This window comes from Anneissia japonica, unplaced genomic scaffold (assembly GCF_011630105.1).
Source record: "Anneissia japonica isolate Jap-2015-1 unplaced genomic scaffold, ASM1163010v1 scaffold288292_len1863012_cov191, whole genome shotgun sequence".
NCBI lineage: Eukaryota > Metazoa > Echinodermata > Crinoidea > Comatulida > Comatulidae > Anneissia > Anneissia japonica.
The window spans coordinates 1,103,513-1,109,542 of NW_022688773.1; the positions used below are offsets into that span (position 1 = coordinate 1,103,513).

The 6,030-nt window shown below is 30.4% G+C and overlaps 1 protein-coding gene across 2 annotated transcripts in view; it reads left to right on the plus strand.

Moving 5' to 3' along the window:
• Window positions 1-3,891: 3,891 nt before the first annotated feature.
• Window positions 3,892-6,030, plus strand: part of LOC117123324 (homeobox protein Hox-B7-B-like) — a 29,945-nt gene continuing 27,806 nt past the window's right edge. Inside the window, exons 1-2 of one of the 2 annotated variants that reach the window (XM_033269213.1) lie at window positions 3,892-3,959; window positions 4,505-4,556. The gene's annotated coding sequence lies outside the window, so the exon portion shown is untranslated. The remainder of the gene's footprint in view (window positions 3,960-4,504; window positions 4,557-6,030) is intronic. The other variant, XM_033269221.1, reaches the window with a different exon arrangement.

Here is a 6,030-nt window from a genome sequence, read left to right on the forward strand (position 1 = left end):
TCATAAAAATATTATAAGGGATTTGATTGGATTTATTCGGTGTAAACACCTCAAGGAGAACCTACTAAAAATTCCAAAGAACATTTATTTCCAGTGGGGTCCTTTTGGTGGTGATTGGGCAGTACACTTTTTTTTTTAAATATAAGAACCAGTAAAATTTTGCTCAGGCTCAAAATGTTCTTATTTTGTTGTTATTTTTACACACCTTTCAAACATGCACAATTATTATTGTACAGTAGTATGTTATTGTATTATAGATGTATTACATAGTCATACCTACTGCAAATAAGGAACATGATTTGTTCATGCTTCTAATTTTTAAAAATAAAATCTCTTTGACATTTTTAAAGCAGCCTCAATTTGCTTTTATTTTGTTCTTAATTTTTAAGCGATTTCAGCCTCAGTGTCCTTATAAAAGGTGTTCTTATATATATATGTATGTATATATATAAGTATATATATATATATATATATATATATATATAAATCGGGATGCAATTCTCTCATTTCATAAGAGTGCACTGCGTTCTTTAACGTGCATGGACCATCTTGCACACGGGAACAACGTCATATACGTCTCATTCGAAAGACGGTGCGATGTTAAAACCTTTAGCTGAAAGACTAGGAGAGCAGCGACGAGAATTGAACCGGAGACCAAGAGATCTCCACGGTGCAGAACACAGTACCACCAGTCTTCTGGGCCTACTAGGTTAAACTCAAATTAAATATTTTATTTCATTTAAATCTCTTAAACTTGCTAATTTCAGATAAGTAGGAATTTAAATAAACATATGTTTTCTTCGTGCAAAAGCGCAATCTCTCTATAAAAAAAAAACAATTAAAAAAAAACAAAAAAAAACCTGTCAATCAACAATTTTTTTAAACAAATTATGATACTACATAGGCCTAGGTGGACATTAGTTTAGTTTACATCTAATGTTGCAGTTATATCCGAGTTGGGAAGACTCGCTCCCACGATTACATGTTTCATTAACGCAATTCCTTATTAGTTGTGCATATTTAAAATGGATCACAATAGTTATGTTTTTAAAAGTTATAAATTTCAACTGAGAAAAAACTGTGGATATCACTTTTTATTAGAATTAGGACATATTATACAATGAATAAATGTCCTAGATTTCGTGTCAAGGAACGAACAGTTTATTTATTTAATTGTACACTTTTAGGACAGTGGCAATCACCAATTTGACTAAAATATTTAATGGATGTATAGTCATTCAATTGTTCTCTACAATAAAACAATCAATCAAAACAAATTGTGAAGAGAAAATTAATTTTTATACGTTTAACGCCAAAATTCCCCTTTAAAAGTCTTAAATCTAAAAATAAATGAATTGTGAATTACATTATAAAACACATATTTGCAACTTTAGTATCAAATAAGAGACGAAATATATTGGCAGGCCCACGTAATGGTCAGTACACGAATTGCTATGGCAAAGTCGCGACAAAACTATTCAACCCATCTGAACAATCTCACTTTTGTTTTTCGGCTGTCATTGGGTGAAGAGTAAATCACGCTGAGGTGAGCTGGAGATGCTACCAAGGACAGCCTTCGCCTGTATTCCATACACGAATTCACAAACATGTACCGAACCTGTAAATCAATTTTATACTGATTATGCTAGAACACAACCCAAGTGCGCATGCTCCATGCACATCTTATTTAATAAGATGTTAATGAATTAATGCGATCTGTACGCATTCAACAACTGTGTGTTACAGCTACCCTGCTCGTACTTCACTAAACCAGAGCATTAACATCTTTAAAAGTAAGCAAGCAAGGGATGGTAAATAAATTTCAGAAACATAGAAACTAAAAAAAAAAGAATTGTTATAAAACGATAACAAATACTCATGATATAACAAAATAGACCTATGTTTTTCTAACAAAATATGATACTACATAGGCCTAGGTGGACATTAGTTTAGTTTACATCTAATGTTGCAGTTATATCCGAGTTGGGAAGACTCGCTCCCATGATTACATGTCTCATTAACGCAATTCCTTATTAGTTGTGCATATTTAAAATGGATCACAATAGTTACGTTTTTAAAAGTTATCAATTTCAACTGAGAAAAAACTGTGGATATCATTTTTTATTAGAATTTCAATTTTTTATGCAGAACTCAGAAAAGAATTTATTCCAGTATTTTTATTTTACCGCTCCTTCAGAAAACAAGTTCATTTTGTTAATGTCATCAGATTCCCACACTTATAACTAAGACGGGCAGGAGGACATATTATACAATGAATAAATGTCCTAGACTTCGTGTCAAGGAACGAACAGTTTATTTATTTGATTGTACACTTTTAGGACAGTGGCAATCGCCAATTTGACTAAAATATTTAATGGATGTATAGTCATTCAATTGTTCTCTACAATAAAACAATCAATCAAAAACAAATTGTGAAGAGAAAATTAATTTTTATACGTTTAACGCCAAATTTCCCCTTTAAAAGTCTTAAATCTAAAAATAAATGAATTGTGAATTACATTATAAAACACATATTTGCAACTTTAGTATCAAATAGGAGACGAAATATATTGGCAGGCCCACGTAATGGTCAGTACACGAATTGCTATGGCAAAGTCGCGACAAAACTATTCAACCCATCTGAACAATCTCACTTTTGTTTTTCGGCTGTCATTGGGTGAAGAGTAAATCACGCTGAGGTGAGCTGGAGATGCTACCAAGGACAGCCTTCGCCTGTATTCCATACACGAATTCACAAACATGTACCGAACCTGTAAATCAATTTTATACTGATTATGCTAGAACACAACCCAAGTGCGCATGCTCCATGCACATCTTATTTAATAAGATGTTAATGAATTAATGCGATCTGTACGCATTCAACAACTGTGTGTTACAGCTACCCTGCTCGTACTTCACCAAACCGGAGCATTAACATCTTTAAAAGTAAGCAAGCAAGGGATGGTAAATAAATTTCAGAAACATAGAAACTAAAAAAAATAGAATTGTTATAAAACGATAACAAATACTCATGATATAACAAAATAGACCTATGTTTTTCTAACAAAATATTTAGAAAAAAGAATTCAAAGAAGAGACAGCTAATGAAGAAAAAGAAGTAATTAAAAGAAAAAGAAATAGGCCTAGAGAAAAATAGCAAAATGGAAAGATAAGAGGAAAAAAACTATTATAGCATTATGTTCGAAAGTGCTCGTAACATTAGAAACGTACTACAAATAGACAATGATAAAGTTGGTGATAATGGCATTGGTAAATGCGATATTGATATGCAAAGCAATGTAATCGTATCTACATTTCATACTTCTTGTATACTGAAGTAATATGGAAGAAAAAGAACAAACAGGACTGATACTATAATACATGTTTAAGTGGAATCGTGTTGTTTAATAGTATATAAGAACACACAAGTTATGGCAGGTAATATATATAAATAAATTAGGCCTATTTAACCATTTCAGCTAGAAAAAACAACTTTGAAAGTGAATTTTAGAAAATTACAACCGAAGCCATGGAATGAGAAAAAAGGAAATGCTTTTGAAATGTGGTGTTTTAGAAAAATTTAGTTGGACTAGGCATGTAGAGGTTGATAAGGGCACTCAACGTAAAATTAACTTTTGCAAGATATCGATATAATCTGGTCACAAGACAGCCTATTCTGAAAAGGAAAAATTGATAATAATACATTTTTGGGGCATTATGGCCTGGCGGCTCAATGCCGCAAAATAAAGGCATGGCTATAATTGCGCAGACAACAACGCAAGTGAAACCGTTTAGTCGTATTGGATACGACACTATCAAACATTCATAAATAATCAATAGTCACGTGATTACGAACTCCTGATGGTTCTTAAACTTGTATCTTGTCTCTATTAAGAGAATTTCACCTAGCAGATTGTTTTGTTAAATTTCACACGAAGCAGAGAAGACGGCTTAAAAAGGTATTGTAGGCGTAGGTTTAAAATCGTTTACTGGAGTTTCTAATCTTGTCGGCTTAAATATTGACTTAAATTTTATTCCTTGTTTAAATTGATTTACCTATATTTAATTTTAATTCATTCGAATAACGAGTTTGGCATTTAGTAGCATTTAAAATGATAGTTCTCTTTAGTCTAACTCCACACCATATTTTTCATGCACCTCCATAAATTTAATATTATGGTTCATAAAATAGGTTTATTGCGGGATCACGGTAGTTATTGCAAGATGTTAATGTTTTATGAGACATTGAATCTAGGCCTACAGTACTGTCTCACAAATTGTCCTATACAGTAGTTAGAATAACGGACTAGACAATTGTGATATAAAATCAAGATTTATGCACTGATGAAAAAGCTTTTCGTGGGAGATGATATTGTCCACACTGAATAAAAGATTTTGTTATTAACAATGGTCCATGCCTAGGCGTACATAAAAAAAAGTTTAGTTAGGATTTTATGTCGACGAAGTTTAAGCTTCATCAATATTCACCATTTTTTTTCTTCAGAAAAGCAATTTACAAGTTCGGACAAAAGAATAACTTTGTACCGTACTTAAAGGTAAGTTTTTATTTGCACCGATAGGTATTCCGCAACAAGATACTTTACTCAATTTGCTTTTATAACAAAAGAAAGAAATGTAAACTTTCAGCAATACCGTACGTCATGAGCAGTTAGAATTATATAGACCTAAATGTTTGTTCATACCCTACCTACATTTAATACAATAATCCAAATTTTTTTATTTTCATTACTTAATTATTTATTTATTATTTATTTATTAGTCGTTATTCTTACTTAGTACAAAAAATTTACTATTACAATTTTTTCTCTAAAGCGTGCCGGTGTTCCGCTTTCATTTATGTATCTATCACGGCTAGCCCATGCTTCTCTGGTCTTATTAAGCACAAATCGATTAGTATCAATAAATCTAACAATTTATCTTTAATTAAATTAAAACTAAGCCTAAACAACATATGGTACCAGCAATCATTCATTTTTCTAATAAAAAAAAAAACCAAAAAACAAAAAAAAAAACAAACAAAAAAAAAACAAACAAAAACCGGGCTTTCTAATATCTATCGCAATACTTTTAAACTAGAGTACAAGGATATTGTAACCAGTTTTATAATTTTAATGGCGAAGATTAATATCTATATAGCCTGAATAGACTTAATAGTATGCAAAACAAAATTCTATTTGACAATTTTTTCGGACTGTTGTTAGGAAAAAGCTATGTTTTAACACTTTTGATTGTTAATTTTTCTTGTAATTCGAAAATTGATTGTTGGTTTTTCATTCTTGTTTTTTTTAGATAACTCTTTTTTATCTCTTTTTAAATCAATTATTTATTTGGTCAAATACAGGAAAATTTAAAAAATAGTTTATTCTGGAATGTTTTCCTGTATAAAAATGATTTTTTAAACAAAAAAAAAGATAAATAAACTGTTGAATATAACATTTGAATCCGGTCACTGTCGTTGCTATATTATTAGTTCTATAAGCCTATAAGTTCTTTTTAATTACAATAATTATTTATCACACCAAAAACAAGTTTGGAATGTTTCGGTCCATTTGTAGGCTGACGATTTGAATTTTAATTTTGAGGATAATTTCAATTTATTTTAATGCAATGATAATTTCGTTAATAATAGGTAATAGTTTGTATCATTAACATGAGTGATTAAATCAGGCCTAACATCTTAGGAAAATACTGTACTATATTGTGTAATCGATTAATTTAGGCTTACGTTATAAAAAAAATCAGATCAAAATAGTTATCAATCTTAATATCTCCTTGTTGTTTCTATGGCTTTTATCACATGCTATAAATTAATTAGGCCTATATATACAGCATAAAGTATAATTAGCTATATATGCTTATATATAATTTATATACATATACATATAGGCCTATATATGTATTAATGAAATACAAAGATATAGTCTTAATTTGCAACAATTTATTGAAGATAAGAATCAACGAGATCTTTCGGTCGTAGACCTTTATCAAGCTATAGTGACACAAATATAG